The sequence below is a fragment of the Triticum dicoccoides genome, chromosome 3B, assembly GCF_002162155.2.
Source record: "Triticum dicoccoides isolate Atlit2015 ecotype Zavitan chromosome 3B, WEW_v2.0, whole genome shotgun sequence".
Classification (NCBI taxonomy): Eukaryota; Viridiplantae; Streptophyta; class Magnoliopsida; order Poales; family Poaceae; genus Triticum; species Triticum dicoccoides.
Window position 1 is genome coordinate 493,871,092 of NC_041385.1, and position 26,143 is coordinate 493,897,234.

The following is a 26,143-nucleotide window of genomic DNA, read 5'->3' on the forward strand; positions in this document are numbered from 1 at the left end:
TCTATCCCCCTAGGAGCATGCGCGTAGTGTTTGGTTTTTGATGACTTCTAAATTTTTGCAATAAGTATATGAGTTCTTTTGACTAATGTTGAGTCCATGGATTATACGCGCTTTTACCTTTCCATCATTGCTAGCCTCTTCGGTACCGTGCATTGCCCTTTCTCACCTTGAGAGTTGGTGCAAACTTCGCCGGTGCATCCAAACCCCGTGATATGATACGCTCTATCACACATAAAGCTCCTTATATATTCCTCAAAATAGCCACCATACCTACCTATTTATGGCATTTCCATAGCCATTCTGAGATATATTGCCATGCAACTTTCCACCGTTTCGTTCATCATCATCATGACATACATTACATTTGTCATATTGCCATTACATGATCATGTAGTTGACATCGTATTTGTGGCAAAGCCACCATGCATAATTTTTTATACATGTCACTCTTGATTCATTGCACCATCCCGGTACACCGCCGGAGGCATTCATATAGAGTCATATATTTTTCTAGTTTCGAGTTGTAACTCATGTGTTGTAATCAATAAAAGTGTGATGATCATCATTATTAGAGCATTGCCCAAAAAAAGGCCAAAAGAAAAAAAAGAAAAAAAAGAAAAAAAGGAAAAAAAGAAAAAGAAAAAAATAAAAATAAATAAAGGGGCAATGCTACTATCTCTTTTTCCACACTTGTGCTTCAAAGTAGCACCTTGTTCTTCATGTAGTGAGTCTCGTATATTGTGCTTCAAAGTAGCACCATGTTTTCATGTAGAGAGTCTCATAGGTTGTCACTTTCATATACTAGTGGGAATTTTTCATTATAGAACTTGGCTTGTATATTCCTACGATGGGCTTCCTCAAATGCCGTAGGTCTTCATGAGCAAGCAAGTTGGATGCACACCCACTAGTTTTCTTTTGTTGAGATTTCATTCATTTATAGCTCTAGTGCATCCGTTGCATGGCAATCCCTACTCCTCATGTTGACATCAATTGATGGGCATATCCATAGCCCGTTGATTATCCTCGTCAATGTGAGACTTTTTCCTTTTTTGTCTTCTCCACACAATCCCCAATCATTATTCTATTCCACCCATAGTGCTATATCCATGGCTCACGCTCATGTATTGCGTGAAGGTTGAAAAAGTTTGAGATTATTTAAGTACGAAACAATTGCTTGGCTTGTCATCGGGGGTATAGAAGTTGGGAACATCTTTGTGTGATGAAAATGAAGCATAGCCTAACTATATGATTTTGTAGGGATGAACTTTCTTTAGCCATGTTATTTTGAGAAGACATGATTGCTTTTATTAGTATGCTTGAAGTATTGCTATTTCTTTTGTCAATATGAACTTTTATTTTGAATCACTTGGATCTAAACATTCATGACACAATAAAGAGAAATTACATTGAGAATTATGCTAGGTAGCATTCCACATCAAAAATTCTGTTTTTATCATTACCTACTCGAGGACGAGCAGGAATTAAGCTTGGGGATGCTTGATACGTCTCCAACGTATCTATAATTTTTGATTGTTTCATGCTATTATATTACCTGTTTTGGATGTCTATGGGCTTTATTTTACACAATTATATCATTTTTGGGACTAACCTACTAACCGGAGGCCCAACCCGTATTGCTGTTTTTTTGCCTATTTTAGTATTTTGAAGAAAAGGAATATCAAACGGAGTCCAAATGGAATGAAACCTTCGGGAGCGTGATTTTTGGAACGAACGTGATCCACAGGACTTGGAGTGCAAGTCATGATGCAGCCGAGGCAGCCACAAGGGTGGGGGGTGCGCCCACCCCTACAGGGCGCGCCCCCCTGTCTCGTGGGCCCCTCGGGTGGCCACCGACGTACTTCTTCCTCCTATATAAGCCTACATACCCCGAAAACATCTAGGGAGCCACTGAAGAAATATTTCCACCACCGTAACCTTCTGTATCCGCGAGATCCCATCTTGGAGCCGTCGTCGGCGTTCTGTCGGAGGGGGAATCCACCACAGAGGGCTTCTACATAAACACCATAGCCCCTCCAATGAGTTGTGAGTAGTTTACCACAGACCTTCGGGTCCATAGTTATTAGCTAGATGGCTTCTTCTCTCTTTTTGGATCTCAATACAATGTTCTCCCCCTCTCTTGTGGAGATCTATTCGATATAATCTCTTTTTGCGATGTGTTTGTCGAGATCCGATGAATTGTGGGTTTATGATCAAGTTTATCTATGAATAATATTTGAATCTTCTCTGAATCCTTTTATGTATGATTGTGTTATCTTTTCAAGTCTCTTTTATCGGTTTGGTTTGGCCTACTAGATTGATCTTTCTTGCCATGGGAGAAGTGCTTAGCTTTGGGTTCAATCTTGCGGTGTTCTTACCCAGTGACAGAAAGGGTTGCAAGACACGTATTGTCTTGTTGCCATCAAGGATAAAAATATGGGGTTTATATCGTATTGCTTGAGTTTATCCCTCTACATCATGTCATCTTTCTTAATGCGTTACTTTGTTCTTATGAACTTAATACTCTAGATGCATGCTGGATAGCGGTCGATGTGTGGAGTAATAGTAGTAGATGCAGGCAGGAGTCGGTCTACTTGTTGCGGACGTGATGCCAATATACATGATCATGCCTAGATAGTCTCATAATTATTCGCTTTTCTATCAATTGCTCGACAGTAATTTGTTAACCCACTGTAATACTTATGCTATCTTGAGAGAAGCCTCTAGTGAAACCTATGCTCCTCGGGTCTATCTTTTATCATATGAGTTTCCAATCTACTTTTATTTGCATCTTTATTTTCTGCATCTATATTATAAAATACCAAAAATATATTTATCTTATCATATTATCTCTACCAGATCTCACTTTCGCAAGTGGCCATGAAGGGATTGACAACCCCTTTATCGCGTTGGTTGCGAGTTCTTTGTTTGTTTTTGTAGGTTCGTGGGACTTGTGACGAGCCTCCTACTGGATTGATAACTTGGTTCTCAAAAACTGAGGGAAATACTTACGCTACTATGCTGCATCACCCTTTCCTCTTCATGGAAAACCAACACAAGCTCAAGACATAGCAGACACCAGCGTCTTCGTCCCGGAGCTGGTTGACGACGGCGCCGAGGCGCCGCTGGAGTGGTTCGGGCTGAATCTGGAGGACAGCAAGGACTCGGCCAGGTGATTGATTCCAGCGACGAAGGGGAGGAGGAGGAGGACGAGGAAAGCGAGGAGGATGCGCCGGAGGTCGAAGCAGACAACGAGCCTCGACCTGACCGCGCCTCGAGCAATGATCCGCGCTCAAGCGCACCGACTGCTGCTGGAGGCGACCAGGCGGAGACCGACCAGCCGCCCGTTCCACCGACTGGCGCTGCCGACTCTACCGTCCAGCCGTCCGCTGCTCCAACTGGCACCGCCGACTCCACCATCCAGCCGGAACCCTCTGCTGCTCAAACCGGCGCCGCCGACTCCATCGTCCAGCCGGAACCCTCTGCTGCTCCTTAGGCTGCTTGCCTTTACTTTCCCTGCTTATCGATCTCAACAAACTTTCATTAAATTTGCACAATTCCACCCGCGGGGTGTATTTCAAACTCTGCTGAATGCTAGCCAATGGGCCTTTGCTATGTAAATATTCTTCGTCGCAAATTGTGGTATATTTGCCGAGTTCTGACGTTTCTTGCTTTCTGCTCCTTGCTTTTTTCCTTTGCCGCCCTTCCTTGGCTGGCCTCTTGTCAGCCAAACAGCCGCTCTGCGGACTGCGACTGGCTCGAGTACTTAGCTATTTACGGGAGGGCAAGTACTTAGCCGTTTGGAGTGTTGGCAAGGTGAGCAGAAGCCGGCCGGCTGGCTGCTCGGCAGCTGGTCGAAGAGGCGGGATCCCGGCCCCGGCTATGTGCGCATTTTTCCTTAGCCGTTTTTCATGTGGGCATCGCTTTGCAACCCCTGTCCACCGTACAGTCGCTCTGCGAGCTGCAGCTTCTGACAGGAGAAGTTTTTTGGTTCCGACACACTACTTGCCCGACTGCAGGAAACGACACATAGTAGAAGGCGGCGAGCCTCCGGGCCGACTAGTCGAACGTGGTGTCGGGCGGAATAATGAAACAACACATTCGTAGGAATAATACTTATCTCATAGATAAAAAAGGGGTAGTCCCCAAGCTCTTCTCGGGGGACCCGGAGTCTTCGTACTTAATACAAAAGGTAGCGTGATACAAACTGCTTTTAACTGTAAAATCTTCGGAGGAGATTTGTGTTCCATGGCCTCTCCGTCTCCTTGCCGGAATCGTCTCTCTTGCATGCTTTGGGCTTCTGAGCGTCGATCAGGTAGTAGGAACCGTTGCCCAGCACTTTGCTGATGATGAAAGGGCCTTCCCAAGGTGCTGAGAGCTTGTGGTGGCCGGCTGTTCGTTGTATCAGTCGGAGCACAAGGTCTCCCTCTTGAAAGGATCTTGGCTTGACCTTGCATTGTAGTATCGGCACAGAATCTGCTGGTAGATGGCGGACCGGTTGAGTTCCAACAGTGGGCTCTCTTCTAGCAGATCGGCGCCATCCTCTCGTGCTTCTTTGGCCTCCACCTCGGTGTACATGGTGACTCGTGGGGACGCAAATTCTATGTCCGTCGGGATGATGTCTTCAGAGCCGTAGACGAGGAAGAAGGGCGTGAAGCATGTTGACTTGTTCGGAGTTGTGCGTAGGGTCCAGTGGACGGCCGACAACTCATCGAGCTAGCAGCCGGCCGAACGCTCCAGAGGCTTGATGTAAGGGCATATTTATTCCCAACATGTTTTGGTGATTGATGACAATGCTTGTGCAGACTAATCGTGTGCGTTAGTTCTTTAAGAGATTCATCCATTGGCATGAGATGATTTCCTCCCCTCGGTGTTGTAATTCAAGACGGTGTAGCTCCTTCGTTTCGTTGTTGGTGGACTAGTTTCGTAGGAGTCACCGTACTATCAAGAGGGGATCCGTTTTGGTAAGACTTGGGTGGAATCACACGTACACATCATTATCACACCCGTCGTCTTTCCTTCCGCATCTCTGGAGCTGCTGTTTTCCCCTTACTATGCTCTGCTTTGCCCTAGTGGTAGTACCGCGTCCATAGTGTTAGTACCGCCGAAACTCCACAGCGGTAGTACCGCTCTCAGAGTGGTAGTACCGCTCCAAGCGGTAGTACCGCTCTTAGAACGGTAGTACCGCTTGGGTGTTTCGGCCGTAGTACCGCTGTGCGTCTGGGCTACTTCCGCCTCGATTCTCGAACGAATTTTTCGTGTCGGGTTTTGCGGCACTAAGGGAGGTAGTAGGGGCGGTAGTACCGCTCTAAGCGGTAGTACCGCCCTTCCCTAGCGGTAGTACCGCCCTGGTGACAGGGCCCTGGGCAGCACGGCAGTACCGCTGGGTCCAAGCGGTAGTACCGCCCGGAGCGGTAGTACCGCTCTTCCCTGGCGGTAGTACCGCCCTGGGGTCAGGGCCCCAGGCAGCGCGGCAGTACTGCTGGGTCGAGCGGTAGTACCGCCCGGAGCGGTAGTACCGCCCTTCCCCAGCGGTAGTACCTCCCTTCCTCTGCTGGATAGCGGTTGGATTGTTCTTCCCACTATATAAAGGGGTCTTCTTCCCCAAAGTTGACCTACCTCTTTCCCCCAAAGCTCCATTGTTGCTCCAAGCTCCATTTTCGCCCGATCTCTCTCCCTAGCCAATCAAACTTGTTGATTTGCTCGGGATTGGTTGAGAAGGCCCAGATCTACACTTCCACCAAGAGAAATTTGATTCCCCCCACTTATCCCTAGCGGATCTTGTTACTCTTGGGTGTTGAGAACCCTAGACGGTTGAGGTCACCTCGAAGCCATACTCCATTGTGGTGAAGCTTCGTGGTGTTTTTGGGAGCCTCCAAGTGTTGTGGAGATTGCCCCAATCTTGTTTGTAAAGGTCCGGTTGCCGCCTTCAAGGGCTCCAATAGTGGAATCACGGAATCTCGCATTGTGTGAGGGCGTGAGGAGATTACGGTGGCCCTAGTGGCTTCTTGGGGAGCATTGTGCCTCCACACCGCTCTAATGGAGACGTACTTGCCCTTAAAAGGAAGGAACTTCGGTAACACATCCTCGTCTCCACCGGCTCCACTCTTGGTTATCTTGTCCCTTTACTTTTGCAAGCTTACTTGAGTTATATCCATTGCTTGCTTGTGTGCTTATTGTCTTTGCATCATATAGGTTGTCCACGTAGTTGCACATCTAGACAACCTATTTCATTGCAAGTTTTAATTTGTTAAAGAAAAGTCTAAAAATTGTTAGTTGCCTATTCACCCCCCCCCCCTCTAGTCAACCATATTGATCCTTTCAATTGGTATCAGAGCCTCGTCTCTTTATTAAGGACTTTGTCGTCCAAAGAGTATGGTTGACGTCAACGATGGTGCGGAGGAACACTCCGGTGTGAATCCCATCTCGTCTTCGGCCGAAGGGGGAACCTCGGTCTCTCATGAGGAATTCAATGTGGCTTTAGACACATTGAAAACCTCCATGATGGCCGAGGTTAAAAGCATGTTTTCTGAATTCCTAGAGGGACTCAAACTATCTACCTCGCCAATGAAAGTGGGTGATCCCATTAACAAGGTGACAGATGCTAACCCCGACAAGGGGGAAGCTAATAGTGAAAAGAGTCCGTCTACTAGTGGTAGAAATGGCACCGGCATCTATGCCCATGTGGAACCCCCGGTGTATAGAGGACCGATCCCCTCTACTCATTTGAATCATGCCGGTCCTCCTCCTAAATATGTGAAAAATGAAGATTATGATTCTTGGGTTTATCGCTTCAAGCGTCATTTAAAACATGTGAATACTAACCTTTGGAGAATTATTGAAGAAGGTTTCTATCCTGATGATCCAAGCAACTTCACCCCTCGAGAAGAAGTGGACAATCAATTCAATGAGAGTGCTCTCTTCATCATCCAAGATGCTATCCTTCCCGAAGATCTCCCTCATCTTCAACCTCATGTCATGGCTAAAGAAGCATGGAAGTGTGTCGAGCGTATGTATCGAGGAAGTGCTAGCATTCAACGCTCCAACTATGAAGTGGTGCAAGATGAAGCCGATGAGTTTGCAATGAAAGAGGATGAAGAACCTCGTGAGCTCTTTCGAAGAGTGACCAAACTTGCGGTCGCACTCCGAGATCATGGGAGCAAGGACACGGATGACAACTGGATCAAGCGCAAGTTCCTCAAGGCCATGATGCCCTACAACAAGGCCATGTCCTCCGTCATCCACCAAAGACCGGACTTCCACTCCATGACCTCTGGTGAAGTGTTGGATGAGTTTGTTGCAATGAACATCTTGGATAAGACCGCCGACAATGCGGTGCTCCGTTCCCAAAGGGCAAAGAAGCCAATCTTGCCATGAAGGCCAAGGTTAGTGTGGAATAAGAAGAAGAAGAGGAAGATGAGGAGAGCAACCCCGAGGACACGAAGTATGATTATCATGAGCACATGGCTCTTGCCTCAAGACAGTTTTGGAGTAAGAAGACTACAAGACCCAACTTCAACAAGAACAACTCAAGTGGCCTCAAGGGGAAGCAACGAGTTAGAACTTGTTTCAATTGTGGCAATGTCAGCCATTTCGTTGTGGATTGTCCTTACGAGAAGCGGGAAGACAATGGTGGCAAGTTCATTCGAAAAGACAAAGCCAAGTCCTTCCCAAACAAGAACAACTTCACCAAGAAGACTCCTCCTCGCGGGTTGGTGGTTCAAGAAGAATACCGTGAGGATGACGATGATGATGAAGATGGTGAAACAATGGCCATGGCATCCGTTGCCATTGTCTTAACTCCTCGGGTGTCTATTTTCGATGCACCTAACGAGAACATCACCGCCAAGTCCCTCATGGCTAAGGCCACCAACAAGGTAACCCCCAACATCAAAACCACCATTATTCCTAACCCTCCTTCAACGGATGACTTTGATAATGGTAAGGAGTCTAATGAGGAGATCAATGAATTTGAGTCCTTCATGAGTAAGCTCAAAGGCCAATCCAAGAAGCACTTCGTTCCTCTCTTGGAACAACTTGGTGAAGCCAATGACATGATCGAGGCTCATGAAGAAACCATCACTAAGATGGAAAGTCATAGTCGTGACTATGCCGATGAGATATCGGATCTCTCTAATGCTCTTGAGGAAGAGCGTGGGCATCGTTTGGCTCTTGAGGAGTCACACAACGATGGTCATGCTAAACTAAAGAAAGATCTTGATCATGCTCTTGTTGTGTCTCGTGTTCTAGCTTCCGAGAAGGCTAAACTTGGGGTTGATCATGTTAGACTCATGGAGGAGTTTGACGTACTTGACAAGGCCCACGAGGTCTTGAAAGGTGCTCATGCCACCCTCAAGGATCTCATGCTCAACTCCAAGTTAAGCTAACCAAGGAAAAGGCCACATTTCCTCACATGGTCTTAATTGATAATGCAAATGCGAAGAACCCATGTTGTGAGCATGTGCATCTTGTGGAGGAAAATGCCAAGTTGAAGGAACAACTCGAGAAAGGTCTTGTGTCATTCATACAAGGCGAGAAGAACCTAAATGACCTTTTGAGCAATCGAAAGGAAGTTGTGGGCAAGGAGGGAGTTGGGTTCGCACCCAAGTCCAAGAACAAGAAGAAGAGCAAGACCAATCGACCTCCTCCGCTCACGCAAACCTTTGTGAAGGAGGGAGAAGGTGCTCCTAAGGAGAAGAAGAACAATGGGAAGAGTGGTGAAGCCAAAGAGCGCAACGCCATCTCTCCCAACAAAGCCGGCGACTTTAACCCCTCTTATGTGTTGTGCCGTGCTAGTGATGGACATGTTTATGCTAAATTTGTTGGTTCTCCTTATGAGTACATTGAATGGTCTATTTGGGTTCCTAAGACCCTTGTTACTAACATCAAAGGACCCATTACTCAATGGGTACCTAAAACCAAGCATTGATCTCTTGTAGGTGTTTGCTTCCGGTGGGGGATCATGGTTGCTCGATAGTGGAGCAACAAATCATATGACCGGGAGCAAGGACTTGGTGGTGGACGTGCACAATATCCCATCTATGCCCACCAATGTCTAATGGGGTGATGCCTCACATTCTAAGGTATTGGGTCTTGGCAAGGTTGTCATTTCTCATGATCTAACGATCGAGAAAGTCATGCTTGTTGAGTCCCTCGCGTTCAATTTACTTTCCGTTCGTCAACTCGCATTGATGGGTTTTGCCACCTTCTTTGATATTGATACTGTGGCCCTCTTGTGGAGCAAGACTCTTAAAGTAGGCTTTGTTGGGCATGCCGAGCACGGTCTATATGTGGTTAACTTCTCGGAGCAACCCACTAAGACCGCGACATGCCTAATGGCTAAAGTTGATGTGGGATGGCTTTGGCATCGCCGTTTAGCCCACGTCAATATGAGATCTTTGCAAAGTCTTCTCAAGGGGGACCATGTTCATGGACTAACGAATGTTAGTTTTGCCAAATATCGTGTTTGCAGTGCTTGTATCGAAGGAAGGCTTCATGAGACGGCTCACCCTCCCACGACTATCATCTACTCGAAGAGACCCTTGGAGCTCCTCCACATGGACCTCTTTGGGCCCCCATCCTTTGATAGTCTTGGGGGTAGAAAGTATTGCTTGGTGATAGTGGATGATTATTCAAGATACACTTGGGTATACTTCTTCAAGAGGAAGAGTGAGACTCAACAAACCGTCATCGACTTTGCAAATGAAGCTCAACGTCAACACGATGCAAAGATCTTGACAATAAGAAGTGACAACGGCACCGAGTTCAAGAACTACACCTTGGATGAGTTTCTTAGTGATGAAGGGATCAAGCATCAATATTCTGCACCATATACCCCTCAACAAAATGGTGTTGCGGAAAGGAAGAACCGGACGTTGATGGATGCGGCAAGAACCATGATGGCGGAGTTCAAGTCTCCATACAACTTCTGGGCCGAAGCCATCAACACAGCTTGTCATGCATCCAATCAGCTCTATCTCCGCAAAGGCTTGAACAAGACTCCGTATGAGATACTCACCGGGAACAAGCCTAATCTCAAGTACTTCCGGGTGTTCGGGTGTAAGTGTTTCATTCTCAAGAAAGGTGTTCGTTTGTCTAAATTTGAAGGTAGAGCTCATGAGGGCATATTTGTTGGTTATGCTACAAACTCTCATGCTTACCGTGTTCTCAACAAGTCCAACGGACCCATTGAGGAGACGTGTAACGTAGAGTTTGATGAAAATAACAGCTCCCAAGTGGAGCAAAGTGGTACTTGTGATGTAGGTGATGAAATTCCTCCCCAAGCCATAAGAAGAATGGGTATTGGTCATATCCTACCCATTGAGGAACCCCTTGTGGCCGAATGAGAAGGACAATGCTCCACTCAAGTGGAGCCATCACCTCCCCAAGACCCACACGCTTCCGAAGAACAAAGTGAAGGCCCTCAACCTAAGGAACAAGACCAAGGGCAAGATCAATCACAAGATGGTGATGGACCTCCTCATGATGCCCAAGGTCAAGTTCTTCTCCTCGAGCAAGTTCAAGATCATGAGCAAGCTCAAAATCAAGAACAAGCTCATGAAGACGCTCAAGATGATCAAGTGAACCCTCCTCCTTCGACATCCGAGGAGGAATTGGAGCGTCGTGCCGCGAAGATTGCTTCCAAACTCACCACCAAAGGTCATCTCATGGAGAATGTGGTTGGAAGCCTACGAAAGGGGGTAAGCACTCGTAGACAGTTAGCAAACTATTGTGAACATCATGCGTTTGTCTCTTGTGTTGAACCCCATAAGGTCTATGAGGCGCTCGAAGACTCGGATTGGCTCAATGCCATGCATGAAGAACTCAACAACTTTGAATACAACAAGGTGTGGAGATTGGTGCCAAGACCTTCTGGGAACCACAACGTCATTGGAACAAAGTGGATCTTCAAGAACAAGCAAGATGCTCATGGGAACATCATTCGCAACAAGGCAAGATTGGTAGCACAAGGCTACTCCCAAGTCGAGGGTATCGACTACGGTGAAACCTTTGCTCCCGTTGCTCGTCTTGAATCCATTCGTTTGTTGATTGCTTATGCTTCCCATCACAACTTTAAGTTGCAACAAATGGATGTGAAAAGTGCTTTTCTTAATGGTCCCATTAATGAGTTGGTTTATGTCAAGCAACCCCCCGGGTTCGAGGACCCCTACTTCCCGGATCATGTGTATCAACTCGATAAGGCACTCTATGGCCTTAAACAAGCCCCACGTGCGTGGTATGACCACCTTACCGAGTTGTTACAAGATCGTGGATTTGAAGTAGGACAAATCGACCCCACTCTTTTTACTAAGAAGGTCAAAGGGGAGTTGTTTGTATGCCAACTATATGTTGATGACATTATCTTTGGTTCTCCTAACAAAGCTTTCAATGAGGAATTTGCCGCTCTCATGACCTCCAAGTTCAAGATGTCTTCGATGGGAGAGTTGAAGTTCTTCCTTGGCTTTGACATCAAACAAAGAAGAGAAGGAACCTTCATCAACCAAGCCAAATACACTCAAGACATGCTCAAGAGATTCAAGTTAAGTGATGTCAAGCCGGCTTCTACTCCAATGCCCACCAAGTGCCAACTTGACATTGATCCCAATGGTAAAGTGGTGGATCAAAAGGTATATCGCTCCATGATTGGCTCCTTGCTTTACCTTTGTCCATCTAGACCAGATATCATGTTGAGTGTGGGGATGTGTGCACGGTTTCAAGTTGCACCGAAGGAAAGTCAGTATGTGGCGGTCAAGCGAATATTTCGATATTTGGCTCATACCCCAAACTTTGGCTTATCGTACCCAAGAGGGGCAAACTTCAAGCTTGAAGGGTTTACAGATTCCGATTGGGCGGGAGACAAAGTGGATAGGAAGTCCACTTCCGGAGGGTGCCAGTTTCTTGGGTGCTCTTTGGTGAGTTGGTCTTCCAAAAAGCAAAGTTGTGTGTCTCTCTTGTCCACCGAAGCAGAATATGTGGCGGCCGGTAGTTGTTGTGCACAACTCTTGTGGATGAGGAAAACTTTAAAGGAATACGGTATCATTTGTGACAAAGTGCCTCTTTGGTGTGACAACGAAAGTGCCATCAAGATTTCTCTCAACCCGGTGCAACACTTCAAGACGAAGCACATTGAGATTCGGTATCACTTCATCCGGGATCACATTAGGCGAGGAGAGATCGAGCTCAAGTATGTCAACACTCATGATAACCTTGCAGATATTTTCACGAAGCCCTTGGAAGAAGCAAGATTTCGCGAGTTAAGGCATGAGCTAAATATCATTGATTCGAGCAATGTGACTTGAACCCTGGCACACTCCACCCCACTCAACTTGGTATCTTGCTTAGATGTAGGCATGGACATAGGGGGAGTGTTGTTCTCTCAATGAACTTTCCCTCCCCCCATTATGCATAAAACGATCAACTCTTTCACAATAGCCATTTTTGATGGCACTTGTGCTTCAAAGACGAGTTTTGGTCATGGGCCCAAGGATAATTCTTCGCGGTGCCATACCATTTGACTCAAACATAGGTGGCTCCGGCCACCGCCCTCTCCTGAGAGAGGCCAGAGCTTGCTCTGTTTCGTGTGGTTGTTTGTGTTTGAGTTGTTTCTGGTCTGTTGTGTGTGTGTGTGTTGTCGCGTCGGTCCTCTCGTTCTTTTGGCTTTGCTTTCCGTTTCTTTTTGAGCGTTAGCCGTTGGTCTAGAAGCAGCGTGGTTGCTGAAGCGGTACTACCGCCCTCTAGAGTGGTACTACCGCTCCCAGCGGTACTACCACTGTGAGGCGCGGGCTGGGGGTTATATCGGGGGCAGGGGGAGTTTCTTCTCCCCCATACCCATTCGCTCACCCCTTCGCCCTGTTCGTCTCTCTCTTCAGCAACCGGCGCCGCGGGAGGGCTCCGGCGGATCTCCCTCTCCGGGGCGCTCCTCTCCGTTCCCTTCGATGGAATCGATCCCCACCTTGTCCTCTTGCCATGGATGTCGGTATTGCCCCCATTCCCTGTTTCCTTTTGTCTAGATTTCCAATCTAGCATTCTTGGGGCAATAGCAGTTGCATCTCTAGATTTTTGTCCAGATCTAGGCTTGAGTAGGATGGAGAATGCTTCTAGATTGTTTGATTAGTGTTTGGTTGGAATATTTTTGAATTTGGTAGGACGGTAGTACCGGATCTGACCACGGTAGTTGGAAACTGTTGTTTCCCCGCCTCGAGCGGTACTACCGCTCTGAGAGCGGTACTACCGCTCTCTCCAGAGCGGTACTACCGCTTGGAGCGGTACTACCGCTCAAGGGTCACGGTACAACCGCCCTCTACCCAGTTCCATCATCCTGCAACCTCTCAGTGATCTCTTTGTTCGTGTTTGTGGCTTATGCTCGTTCTTTCTGGTTGTTTGCGTGTTTGTGTGTGTGGTTCCAGGTGATGAGGTTCCTGAGCATCAGGCTAGTCGTGTCAACCCCGGTCGTGCTTCGTCCAAGCGCTACCGCACCACTGAGCCCACTGAGCCTGCCGGAGGATCTTCTAGTGCTCCACCTCCTCCCCAACTGCAGAAGAAGCCTGGGGTCAAGCCAAAGCCAAGCAAAACCGTGCCAGAAATGCCGCCCAAGGAGTTCTGGGCAAGGCGCCGCCGCAACCCGTATGAGGTCGACCAAGATCCCACTTTGGTCAACCGTCCATTCTGGAACAGGTTCCAGTTTGCCATCTATTTTGATGTCCTCAAAGCCAAGAAGAATCTCTATGTCAACGTGCACTCCATCGACACCGAGCATATGGAGAATGATCCTGACTACTTTGGTGAAGCACTTCAGATGTGCACTCAACTGAACATTCTCGGGATCATGCAATTCAACAAGGACTATGATGCTGATATTGTGGCCCAATTCTATGCCACGGTTCACCTTGGGACCGATGAGGACAGGACTGTGACTTGGATGACAAATGGCAAGTTGATGTCCGTCAAGTGGAAAGCTTTCATGCAGTTGATTGGGGTGGAAGATCTTGGACTTGAGTCTGCTGTCGGCTTTCGCCCCCACCGTCGAGCCAATGCCACTCACAAGCAAGCTCTGTGGCCCTACTGCACTCTGAGGATCAACCATGAGATGAAGAAGGATACCTATGAGCTGCCTGCCTATCTGGACATTCTTCACCGTATCTTCAGAGAAACTCTTTTCCCTCGCATCGGGAATCTGGACCAGGTTCACTCTTATCTCGTGGACATGCTTCTCTTCTGTCAGCGGGAGAAGGGGCAGAGCACCGGAGAGTCCTTGGATATCTCTCATGTTATGTGGTCTGAGCTGGTTTCTGCTATCTCCGAGCGCAAGTGCCCGATTTATGGTCCGTTCATTATGCTGCTCATTGAGAAGGCCTGGGATCGTGTCTATCCCAAGGTGGTGCTGGAGATTGGAGACTTGGTTTCTCACGATGTCAAGCGTCTGAGGAAGAAGGATAACTGGGGCACTCAGGCCCCTAGGACTGGAGTTCCTTCATCTGCTGCTGCCATGGAGACTGAGGAGGAGTTTGGGGCTGAGGCTGAGGATGAAGATGATGACTACGTGCCTTCTGAGGCAGAGCCCTCTTGGGCCAAGAAGCTCAAGATCAAGGTGAAGAAGTTGTTCTGCATGGAGTCTCACGGTCAGTACATGACTCATGTGGCTGAGAAGAAGGCCCGGGGTCGCCACAAGGAGCTCATGTGTCAGATGGGTGCTATTGTGATTAGTGGTTCTGAGGATTAGCTTACCGAGGAGGAGTGGATTCAGCAGCACTGCCCCTGGACTGATTCTGATGCTGAGCACTTCCCGGCTGACGATGGCACCACAGATGATCCCTCTGAGATCTGATGGGTGTCCATCATTTACCTTCGCCTGGAGGCGTAGCATCACTCCCTCTCCTTTTTGGTGTCTCGATGCCAAAGGGGGAGAGAGTTTAGGGATTTGCGTTTTGTGTCTTCCTTCGTTTGTGTTTGTGCTTTCGCTTGTTGTTTTATTTAGTTTGTGTCTGTGAGACCTAAGTTCTGGTTCTGTCAGTAAGACCTAAGCTCGAGTCATATGGTGTGAGACATATGCTACCTTATCTCTTCGTATCTTTATCTATGTCTATCTAGCTTATGAGTTCCATGCTTATCTTGTTATATATATGTTGCTCTCATATCTTGCTTAGGTAGTTGGTCTCTAAAATGTAGGGGGAGCATTGATCCTGGCATCTGTGCCGTGCAGTCCAAAGCACTTTTCTAGGTAGCACACATCCAGGGGGAGCCCTTCTACATTTTAGGACGGTTGTACTTTTGCGCTTATCATATATCTTTCATATTGTGCAAATCCCGTATTGTCATCAATCCACCAAAAAGGGGGAGATTGTAAGGGCATATTTATTCCCAATATGTTTTGGTGATTGATGACAATGCTTGTGCGGACTAATCATGTGCGTTAATTCTTTCAGAGATTCATCCATTGGCACGAGACGATTTCCTCCCCTCGGTGTTGTAATTCAAGACGGTGTAGCTCCTTCTTTTCGTTGTTGGTGGACTAGTTTCGTAGGAGTCACCGTACTATCAAGAGGGGATCCGTTTTGGTAAGACTTGGGTGGAATCACACGTACACATCATTATCACACCCGTCATCTTTCCTTCCGCATCTCTGGAGCTGTTGTTTTCCCCTTACTATGCTCTGCTTTGCCCTAGCGGTAGTACCGTGTCCACAGCGGTAGTACCGCCGAAACTCCATAGCGGTAGTACCGCTCTCAGAGCGGTAGTACCGCTTGGGTGTTTCGGCCGTAGTACCGCTATGCGTCTGGGCTACTTCCGCCTCGATTCTCGAACGAATTTTTCGTGTCGGGTTTTGCGGCACTAAGGGAGGTAGTAGGGGCGGTAGTACCGCTCTAAGCGGTAGTACCGCCCTTCCCTAGCGGTAGTACCACCCTGGTGACAGGGTCCTGGGCAGCGCGGCAGTACCGCTGGGTCTAAGTGGTAGTACCGCCCGGAGCGGTAGTACCGCTCTTCCCTGGCGGTAGTACGGCCCTGGGGTCAGGGCCCCAGGCAGCGCGGCAGTACCGCTGGGTCGAGTGGTAGTACCGCCCGGAGCGGTAGTACCGCCCTTCCCCAGCGGTAGTACCGCTCTGTGCGGGGCTGGTGAGTGGGATAATGGTTGGATTGTTCTTCCCACTATATAAAGGGGTCTTCTTCCCCAAAGTTGACCTACCTCTTTCCCCCAAAGCTCCATTGTTGCTCCAAGCTCCATTTTCGCCCGATCTCTCTCCCTAGCCAATCAAACTTGTTGATTTGCTCGGGATTGGTTGAGAAGGCCCAGATCTACACTTCCACCAAGAGAAATTTGATTCCCCCCACTTATCCCTAGAGGATCTTGTTACTCTTGGGTGTTGAGCACCCTAGACGGTTGTGGTCACCTCGAAGCCATACTCCATTGTGGTGAAGGTTCGTGGTGTTGTTGGGAGCCTCCAAGTGTTGTGGAGATTGCCCCAATCTTGTTTGTAAAGGTCCGGTTGCCGCCTTCAAGGGCTCCAATAGTGGAATCACGGCATCTTGCATTGTGTGAGGGCGTGAGGAGATTACGGTGGCCCTAGTGGCTTCTTGGGGAGCATTGTGCCTCCACACCGCTCGAACGGAGACGTACTTCCCCTTTAAAGGAAGGAACTTCGGTAACACATCCTCGTCTCCACCGGCTCCACTCTTGGTTATCTTGTCCCTTTACTTTTGCAAGCTTACTTGAGTTATATCCATTGCTTTCTTGTGTGCTTATTGTCTTTGCATCATATAGGTTGTCCACGTAGTTGCACATCTAGACAACCTATTTCATTGCAAGTTTTAATTTGTTGAAGAAAAGTCTAAAAATTGTTAGTTGCCTATTCACCCCCCCCCCTCTAGTCAACCATATCGATCCTTTCACTTGACCAGTCGGGGCTTGATGCCAGACAAAATGAGGCCGTTTGCTTGCTCCACTTGGCCGTTTGACTGCGGATGGGCAATGGACGCTAAGTCCAGTCGGATGCCCTGCATCGCGCAGAAACGAGCCAAGGCTCCTTTGGCGAAGTTTGTGCCGTTGTGGGTGATGATGTTGTGTGGTATGCCATATCGAGTGGTGATGTCGGTGATGAAAGTCACGGCAGTCGGCCCATTCAGCTTCTTAATTGGCTTTGCTTCTATCCACTTGGTGAACTTGTCCACAGCGACAAGCAAATGAGTCATGCCGCCACGAGCCGTCTTCAATGGCCCTACCATGTCCAGCCCCCGGACGGCAAAGGGCCAGGCAATGGGAATGGTCTTGAGTGCAGAAGCCGGCAGATGTGTCTTGGAGCGGAACTTCTGGCACCCTTTACACTTCTGGACCAACTCTTTGGCGTCTTCTAGAGCAGTCGGCCAGAAGAAACCATGGCGGAAAGCTTTGGCAACAAGTGATCTTGAAGCCGCGTGGTGACCACATTTTCCTTGGTGGATATCCTTGAGGATTGCTTGGCCTTGGTCCGGCTCCACGCAGCGCTGGTACACACCAGTGACACTGTGCCGCACCAGTTCTTTGTTGACTATGGTGTATGCTGCTGCCCGCCGTTGCACTTATTGGGCTATGATCTCATCAATCGGCAGTTCTTTTTTCACCAAAAGGTTGAGGATGGGTTGAGCGCATGACGGAGCTGCTATTTCTTTGACTGCCACGACTGCAACTTGTACAAGGGCGGTTGGGCTGGGAGGCGGCGGGTTGGAGTTGGTTGCCGCCTGTTGAGTTGGAGAAGTCCCCGGGCCGACTGCTACAGTCCCCGGGCCAGGCTCTGAAGTCCCCAGGCTGGGTGCGACGGCTGCAGTCCCCGGGCCGCCTGCCAAAGTCCCCGCGCCGGCTACTGGGGGCCTCAAGTCGGATCCGACTGCTTCAGGAGGAGCCGGCACGAAGATGGAGTCTGATTCTGGCGACGGCTTGACAGACGGCTTGAGGAGGCATTGCAGAGCAAAGCCGGTTGGTATTGCTTGCCGGGTGGAGCCGATCTGTGCCAGGGCATCTGCTTGCTCATTGTCATTTCTTGGCACATGGAGGAACTCGCACCCCTTGAATTATCCACCGTTGCTGTACGAGGAAGCGGTAGCTTGCCATATTTGCATCCTTGGCGTCCCAGTCGCCTGACGACTGCTGGACCACCAAGTCGGAGTCACCATAGCACAGGATCCGGCGAATGCCGAGTTCCTTGGCAAGCCGGAGCCCGTGTATGAGTTCCTCGTATTCAGCTACGTTGTTAGAGGCGGCAAAGTGGATTTGCAGCACATATCTGAGCTTGTCGCCTTTGGGAGAGGTGAGGACGATGTCGGCTCCTAAACCGGTGCGCATATTTGAACTATAAAAGTGCATCCGCCAATGGGTGGAGTCTGGCGCTGGCGGCAGGTACTGGGTCTCGGCCCAGTCGATGAGGAAGTCATCCAGTGCTTGCGATTTGATGGCGACGCGAGGCTGGTAGTAGATGGTGTAGGGGGCCAGATCTATGGCCCATTTGGCCACTCGGCCTGAAGCATCTCGGCTTCCAATGATCTCAGCAAGCGGAGCAGTGCAGACAACAGTAGTTGGGTGCTCTTGAAAGTAAGGCTTCAGCTTCTTGGTGGCAAAGTGCACACCGTAGCACATTTTCTGATAGTGGGGGTAGTTCTGCTTGGAGGCGGACATCACTTCACTCAGGTAATATAGCGGCCTCTGGACTGGCAGCACTCTGCCCTCCTCCTTGTGCTCTACCACTATGACTGTCCTGACCACCCGACTGGTGGCGGCGATGTAGAGGAGCATGGGCTCTATATCAGTCGGAGCCGCCAGGATAGGTGTAGTGGTCAACATCTTCTTGAGCTGGAGGAAAGCTTCGTCCGCCTTGTCGTTCCACTCGAAAAAAGTGGTTTTATTCATGAGCTGGTACAGGGGGAGAGCCTTCTCACCCAGCCGACTGATGAAACGGCTGATTGATGCAAGGCAGCCGGTGAACTTCTGCACGTCCAGCAGTCGGGTGGGCATCTCCATCTTCTCAATGGCCTTGATCTTCACAGAGTTGCACTCTATGTCGCGCTCTGAGACCAGGAAGCCGAGAAGCTGGCCGGCTGGTACTCCGAAGACGCATTTCTCCAGGTTGAGCTTGATCTGAAATCGGCGCAGGTTCTCAAATGTCTCCTTGAGGTCTTCCAGCAGCGTGCCATGCTTCTCCGTCTTCACCACCACATCGTCCACGTAAACGTGGGCGTTTCTGCCGAGCTTCTTGGGGAGACACTTCTGCATGCAACGCTGAAATGTGGCATCGGCATTTCTCAAGCCGAACGTCATGGTCAGGTAGCAGAAGGCTCCGAATGGTGTGATGAAGGCGGTCTTCAACCTATCGGCTGGGTTCAGCTTGATCTGATGGTACCCTGAGTATGCATCCAGAAAAATCAACAGCTCACATCTGCCTGTGGAGTCTATCACTTGGTCAATTCTTGGCAAAGCAAAGGGATCTTTGGGGCAAGCTTTGTTGAGGCTGGTATAATCAATACACATGAGCCACTGCTTATTCTTCTTCAGCACAAGAACTGGATTGGCCAACCATTCTCGGAAGAATACTTCCATGATGAAGCCAGCTGCTAGAAGCCGGGCTATCTCTTCTCCAACAACTCTTCTTTTTTCTTCTGACAGGCGGCGCAAGGGCTGCCTGACCAGCTTGGCGTTAGGTCGGACATGTAGCTTGTGCTCGGCAAAATCCGTCGGAACACCCGGCATGTCTTTGGGAGACCATGCAAAGATGTCTCGATTCTCATGGAGGAAATCGACAAGCTCGCTTTCCTATTTGCTGTCAAGGTTTGCACCTATGACAGCATGCCTCTCCGGGTGGTCCGGGTCCAAGAGTATCTTCTTTGTTTCCTTCACCGGCTTGAACGATCCCTCAACTTCCGACTCCTTGGGATTGGGTGACATTTCCGGCTGCTTACCTGCCATCGCCACAACCCGGTCAAGGAGCCGCTTTTTAGCTACAATCACAAGGGACTCGGCCAGCCGGCTGCTGTCTGCAGCGCAGGCGGACGACTTCTTATAGTCTCCGACTATGGTCAGCATTCCCTTGGTAGTCGGCATCTTCATCTTGAGGTAAGCATAGTGGGGGACCGCCATGAACTCGACCAGAGCAGGCCGGCCAAGTAGCGCATGGTAGGGGCTCTCAAGGTCCACCACCTCAAACCAAACTGGCTCTCGGCGGAAGTGATCTTTGTCTCCGAAGAGAACGTCAATCTGGGTCTTGCCGATTGGTGAGCAGGAAAGGCCAGGGACTATGCCATGGAATACAGTCTGACTGGGGTAAAGCTGCTTCTGCTTGATTCCCAATTTCTCCATTGTGTCATGGTACATGATATTGATGTTGCTGCCACCATTTATCAGGACTCGGGAGAAACGAGCCGCCCGCCTCTCTATTGCGAAGGTGGCATCTAAGACCAGGGCATAGGAACCAAGGGAGGGCATCACCTCTGGGTGGTCAGCCTTGCTCCAACTGATGGGCTTCTCTGACCAGTGCATGAACTCTGGGGTACCTGATGCCACTGCATGTACTTCTTGTTGTTGCAGCCGTCTGCTGCGCCTGTCGTCGGCCACACTGGTGAACACAACGTAGGCTCCATGCTCCTCTGGATACTCATCTTGTATGGCGCCGACTGGCCGCACCACCGGCTGCTGGGGCGGAGGAGGCGGCGGGCCCGCAGGCGAAGGTGGCAGGAATCCGTCTCCCTTGGCGATTCTGGTGAGCCAATGGCACTTCTGAGTGGTGTGGTTGGACGGCTTCGCACCACTATGGAATTTGCAGGGGGCATCAAGAATTTGCTCATACGAGAAGGCGGGCAACCAATTGGGCTTGCCGCCTTTCTAACGCTTGGGTGGTGGCTGCCCTTCCAGCTGCTGGTCCTCAACTGTCGCCACCTGCCGGCTGGTGGAAGCCGGCTGCATGGCCTTTCGCTTGTTGTCGCTTGGTGATACGTCTCCAACGTATCTATAATTTATGAATCATTCATGCTATTTTATTATCTATTTTGAATGATTATGGGCTTTATTATACACTTTTATATTACTTTTGGGACTAACCTACTAACTGGAGGCCCATCCCATATTGTTGTTTTATTGCCTGTTTCAGTATTTCGAAGAAAAGGAATATCAAACGGAGTCCAAACGGAATGAAACCTTCGGGAGCGTGATTTTTGGAACGAACATGATCCGGGAGACTTGGAGTACAAGCCAAGGAAACTTCGAGGAGGCCAGGAGATAGGAGGGTGCGCCCACCCCCCTAGGCGCGCCCCTGTCTCCTGGGACCCTCGAGGCTCCCCGACCGACTTCTTTTGCCTATATAAGTCCATGTACCCTAAAAACATCGGAGACAAAGATAGATCGGGAGTTCTGCCGCCGCAAGCCTCTATAGCCACCAAAAACCTCTCGGGAGCCCGTTCCGGCACCCTGCCGGAGGGGGTGATCCCTCACCGGTGGCCATCTTCATCATCCCGGCGCTATCCATGACGAGGAGGGAGTAGTTCACCCTCAGGGCTGGGGGTATGTACCATTAGCTACGTGTTTGATCTCTCTCTCTCTCTCTCATGTTCTCTCTATGGCATGATCTTGATGTATCACGAGCTTTACTATTATAGTTGGATCTTATGATGTTTCTCCCCCTCTACTCTCTTGTGATGAATTGAGTTTTCCCTTTGAAGTTATCTTGTCGGATTGAGTCTTTAAGGATTTGAGAACACTTGATGTATGTCTTGCCGTGCTTATCTGTGGTGACAATGGGATATCACGTGATCCACTTGATGTATGTTTTGGTGATCAACTTGCGGGTTCCGCCCATGAACCTATGCATAGGGGTTGGCACACGTTTTCGTCTTGACTCTCTGGTACAAACTTTGGGGGCACTCTTTGAAGTACTTTGTGTTGGTTGAATAGATGAATCCGAGATTGTGTGATGCATATCGTATAATCATGCCCACAAATACTTGAGGTGATAATGGAGTATCTAGGTGATATTAGGGTTTTGGTTGATTTGTGTCTTAAGGTGTTATTCTAGTATGAACTCTATGATAGATTGAATGGAAAGAATAGCTTCATGTTATTTCACTACGGACTCTTGAATAGATAGAACAGAAAGGATAACTTTGAGGTGGTTTCGTAGCCTACCATAATCTCTTCGTTTGTTCTCCGCTATTAGTGGCTTTGGAGTGACTCTTTGTTGCATGTTGAGGGATTGTTATATGATCCAATTATGTTATTATTGTTGAGAGAACTTGCACTAGTGAAAGTATGAACCCTATGCCTTGTTTCCTATCATTGCAATACCGTTTACGCTCACTTTTATCATTAGTTACCTTGCTGTTTTCATATTTTCATATTACAAATACCTATATCTACTATCCATATTGCACTTGTATCACCATCTCTTCGCCGAAATACTACACCTATACAATTTGCCATTGTATTGGGTTTGTTGGGGACACAAGAGACTCTTTGTTATTTGGTTGCAGGGTTGTTTGAGAGAGACCATCTTCATCCTACGCCTCCCACGGATTGATAAACCTTAGGTCATCGACTTGAGGGAAATTTACTACTGTCCTACAAACCTCTACACTTGGAGGCCCAACAACGTCTACAAGAAGAAGGTTGTGTAGTAGACATCAAGCTCTTTTTTGGCGCCGTTGCCGGGGAGGTGAGTGCTTGAAGGTATATCTTTAGATCTTGCAATCGAATCTTTTTGTTTCTTGTTTTATCACTAGTTTAGTTTATAAAAGAAAAACTACAAAAAATGGATTTGAGTTTGTCTCATACGCTTCATCTTTTTAATATCTTTCGTGAGTATGACGGAAAGGAAAATTGTGCTCAATTGCTAGAAGAAGAATGAATTAAAATGTTTGGTACTAGATCTTTGTATGATGAGCATGATTGCAATGTTGTTAGTATGAATTCCTTGAATATCCATGATGCTAATGATATGCAAATCCACAAGCTTGGGGAAGCTATGTTTGAAGAAGATGATACTTTTAGTCCCCCAAGTTTTGATGATAATATTTATTATGATGAAAGCATGCCTCCTATTTATGATGATTATATTGATGAAAGTGGATTTGGAGAGGTCATGACTTTATTTAGTGATGAATCCACTATTTCGGAAGAGGTTCCAATTGATTATGAGAACAAAGTTGCTATATATGATGATTATTGTGATGACTTGTATGCTATTAGGAATAATGATAACGATGAAACTTGTCATCATGATTTTAGTTTTCAATTGGATTATGCCTCACATGATAATTATTTTGTTAAGTTTGCTCGCACTACTATTCGTGAGAAGAAGTTTGCTTATGTGGAGAGTAGTAAATTTTCTATGCTTGTAGATCATGAAAAGAATGCTTTAGGTGCTGGTTATATTGTTGAATTCATTCATGATGCTACTAAAAATTATTATGAGGGAGGAACTTATGCTTGTAGGAATTGCAATAATATCAAGTTTCCTTCCTATGTGTTGAAAATTTTGAAGCTATGCTTGTTTTACCTTCCTATGCTAGTTGATTATTGTTCCCATAAGTTGTTTGCTAACAAAATCCCTATGCATAGGAAGTGGGTTAGACTTAAATGTGCTAGTCATATGCTTCATGATGCTCCTGTTATGTTTCAATTCTTATATTTTATGTGAGCATTATTGCCATCATCATGCCTAGCTAGAAAGGCATTAAAGGAAAGCACTTGTTGGGAGACAACCCAATACTTATCCTTACTGTTTTTTTGTGTACACATGATTATGCTAATGTAGTAATCATATTTTATAGCTTTTGTTTCAATAAAGTGCCAAGTAAGACCTTTAGGATAGCTTACGGTGATAGTTGTGTTGATCCTGCTGAGAATCAGAAACTTTTGCACCCAGTAAATTAGTTTTGTTAATTCACCGAAACGTGCTTCTGATCTGATTATTTTTGCTATGGATTGGTACAAAAACTTCTTAGGACTTCCTAATTTGGTAGAATTTTTGGAGTTCCATAAGTATACATTTGATACATATTACTACAGACTATTCTGTTTTTGACAGATTCTGTTTTCTATGTGTTGTTTGCTTATTTTGATGAATCTATGAGTAGTATCGGAGGGTACAAACCATAGATAAGTTGGAGTACAGTAGATATTACACCAATATGAATTTATAATGAGTTTATTACAGTATCTAAGTGGTGGTTTTATTTTCTTATACTAATGGAGCTTACGAGTTTTGTGTTGAGTTTTGTGTTGTGGAGTTTTCAAGTTTTGCGTAAAGATTCGATGGACTGTGGAATAAGGAGTGGCAAGAGCCTAAGATTGGGTATTATCAAGGCACCCCAAGGTAATATTCAAGGACAACCAAGAGCCTAAGCTTGGGGATGCCCCGGATGGCATCCCCTCTTTCGTCTTCGTTCATCGTCAACTTTACTTGGAGCTATATTTTTATTCACCACATGATATGTGTTTTACTTGTAGCGTCATTTTCTCTTGTTAGTATTTGCTTTCTGTTATTTAGAATAATGTTTTCCATCTATATTTTCAATAAAAATTTCAAGGATAGCCTTTACCATGCTTATTTTGCTAGTATACATGTTGCTGTTTGAAAACAGAAAGTTTACCGATGTTGCAAAAATTCCCTAGTAAAGTCAGAGCATGATATAATGTTGAATTTTTTTTTGCATAATGAGATATGATAAATCTTCTAAACTGTAGTATTTTTGTCATAATTTATGGAGTTAGGGAAGTATTGATACTCTTGAATTCTTTACAGACTGTACTGTTTTGGCAGATTGCTGTTATATTTGCATTGTTTGCATATGTTTGCTTGTTTAATGATTCTATTTGAGGATAGGAGTATTAAATATGTAGAGGAATTTAGTATGCAATGTTAAATAATAATTTTAGTGATTTGTTACAGTAGAAAATGATAAGGTTTTGCCTTTGTTTATACTAACCTATCTCACGAGTTCTTGTTGAGTTTGGTGTGGATGAAGCTTTTGATAAAAAGAGAAACTATGATATGAGAGGAATTAAGGAGACACAAAAGTTCAAGCTTGGGGGTTCCCAAGGCACCCCAAGATACTATTTCAAGAATTCTCAAGCATCTAAGCTTGGGGATGCCCCGGTAGGCATCCCACCTTTCTTCTTCAACAACTATCGGTTAGTATCGGTCGAACCTAAGTTTTTGCTTCTTCACATGAGTTGTGCTATCCTTGCAATGTCATTATATTTTGTTTTGCTTGCTGTTTGAATACAATACCAAGATCTGAAATTCTCAAATGAGAGAGAGTCTTCACATAGTTACGTAATTATTTAGCTACTCATTGATCTTCACTTATATCTTTTTGGAGTAGTTTTTCATTTACTCGTGTGCTTCACTTACATCCTATGAGTAAATTGTTGAATGAGTTGATTGTCATAAATCTGAAATTATATATGTCTCATTTGCTTATCCCATGGGGAGTAATGACTTCACATCTAAAAAGTAGAGGTTGTAAATTTATTGAAGGTTAGCACGCATCGTATTGGTCATTTGAACAATTCATGAAACAATATTGAAGGAAGAGAGATTTCACATATAAATATACTATCTTAGACATCTTTTATAATTGTGATCACTCATTAAGTATGAAATGCTAAAGAGTTTGATGTTGGACAAGGAAGACAACGTAATGGGTTATGTTTTCTCACATCTCAGTTAAAGTATATTGTCATGGATCATTCAAACATGTTGAGTTCCCCCTCATGATAGCCAAATTCCTTGCACCAAGTAGAGATACTGCTTGTGCTTCCAAATACCCTTAAACCCAGTTTTGTCATGAGAGTCCACCATACCTACCTATGGATTGAATAAGATCCTTCAAGTAAGTTGTCATCGGTGCAAGCAATAAAAATTGCTCTCTAAATATGTATGATCTATTAGTGTGAAGAAAATAAGCTTTATACGATCTTGTTATGGAAGCAATAAAAGCGACAAACTGCATAATAAAGGTCCATATACAAGTGGCAATATAAAGTGACGTTCTTTTGCATTAAGATTTTGTGCATCCAACCATAAAAGCGCATGACAACCTCTTCTTCCCTCTGCGAAGGGCCTATCTTTTACTTTATGTCTTTTACTTTATGCAAGAGTCAAGGTGATCTTCACCTTTCCCTTTTTCATTTTAT